At 26.1% G+C, this 1,732-nt stretch overlaps 2 non-coding genes across 2 annotated transcripts in view; both read left to right on the forward strand.

The window, feature by feature from the left end:
* The first annotated feature begins 934 nt into the window (after positions 1 to 934).
* Positions 935 to 1,113, forward strand: LOC137236366 (5.8S ribosomal RNA). The gene has a single exon (XR_010948391.1). It is a non-coding gene; the product is annotated as a 5.8S ribosomal RNA (ribosomal RNA).
* A 447-nt stretch (positions 1,114 to 1,560) lies between these two features.
* LOC137236367 (large subunit ribosomal RNA) overlaps positions 1,561 to 1,732 on the forward strand; it is a 4,019-nt gene continuing 3,847 nt past the window's right edge. Inside the window, exon 1 of the ribosomal RNA XR_010948392.1 lies at positions 1,561 to 1,732. This exon is cut by the window's right edge and continues 3,847 nt beyond it. This is a non-coding gene — a ribosomal RNA (large subunit ribosomal RNA).

A 1,732-nucleotide genomic window follows, 5' to 3' on the forward strand; every position in this document is an offset into this window, starting at 1 on the left:
ATTGTTGCATATTATTATGCAATTAAAGGAATTGACGGAAGGAAAGAACAAAATGTTCTAAAATATGAAAACTTAAATGGGTGATGAAACAATATATATATGTGTTTTAAGCGACCTAGGCCGCGGCACAATATATTTAAATAAAGCCATAATAAAAAGCAACTAAATTGTTGCATATTATTATGCAATTAAAGGAATTGACGGAAGGAAAGAACAAAATGTTCTTAAATATTATTATTATAATAATAATATATAAAATAAATACTTACTACAATTAGGCACAGATAAAGCAGCAAAAATTTTGTTAGATGAACTTTATTATATTTGGGCTAATAAAGTCGATATATTTATACAGATGTGTTTTAAGCGACCAACGAAAGTAAGTGAGGTTTTCCTTACCTAGGCCGCTTACACAAAATATATTAGCGAAGCTCATATATATATAACTTGTTCACTTTCATTATTTAAATTGTTGCATGTGCAGTGGTATGATATTTATAAAAACAAAAAGAAAATGTTCAAATTTTGTTAGTTGAACATAATTATATTGGGCTTATAAAGTGTATATATTTATACATATGTGTTTTTTAAGCGACCAACGAAAGTAAGTGAGGTTTCCTTACCTAGGCCGCGGACACAAAATATATATACAAGTTCAATCATATATTATTGTTCTATTTCATTATTTGTAATTTTTCTATTTTTGTATTATAATACCCTATATAAACATTATATGGTTGTACTTACGATTTATTTAAAAATAAATAAAGGATAAGTTAATTTGTTTGCATTAACAATGTAAAAATTGTTTTTGTAAACTAAGACATACGCAACTGAAAAATGTTTGGGTAAAAATTGGATTATTTATTGATGTTTCAATAAATATGAAAATTTAAAAAAAAAATTGACATACAATTAAAAAACAAAAATTTAAAACTCTAAGCGGTGGATCACTTGGCTCATGGGTCGATGAAGAACGCAGCAAACTGTGCGTCATCGTGTGAACTGCAGGACACATGAACATCGACATTTCGAACGCATATTGCAGTCCATGCTGTTACGTACTTTAATTTATTTTAAAGTGCTGCTTGGACTACATATGGTTGAGGGTTGTAAGACTATGCTAAATAAGTTGCTTGATCTTTTAATTTTTAATTGAAAGATTTTAAAGCAAATGGTATATTATTGGATATACATAATCCATAATATGAATAGTCAAATTAAAATATATATAATAAAAATATATTTTCAAGAAATCCTCAAAATTAAGAAAAAAATCTTAGTATTCCTTAAAGCGAAAATAAACAAACAAACATACATTATATTATATAAATAATAATTTTGTTTATATTGGGGAACGTCTAGCTTAAAATAAAAATTTTTATTCTAGAATTGCTCCTTTATTTAATAAAACAAATTATAATAATATTTATTTTAATATCAATGTGTGTGTATAAAAATGAAAAATTTTTATCAAGGATGAAAAGATTTTTAAGTCTTAATGGATTTAAAAGAAAAATATTTGTTTTATATATATATAAAAAAAAAAAAAAAATTATACAACCTCAACTCATATGGGATTACCCCCTGAATTTAAGCATATTAATGAGGGGAGGAAAAGAAACTAACAAGGATTTTCTTAGTAGCGGCGAGCGAAAAGAAAACAGTTCAGCACTAAGTCACTTTGGTAAGCAAATGTGAGATGCAGTGTATGGAATATCTTAATATCTAG

This window comes from Eurosta solidaginis, unplaced genomic scaffold (genome assembly GCF_040869045.1).
Source record: "Eurosta solidaginis isolate ZX-2024a unplaced genomic scaffold, ASM4086904v1 ctg00002092.1, whole genome shotgun sequence".
NCBI lineage: Eukaryota > Metazoa > Arthropoda > Insecta > Diptera > Tephritidae > Eurosta > Eurosta solidaginis.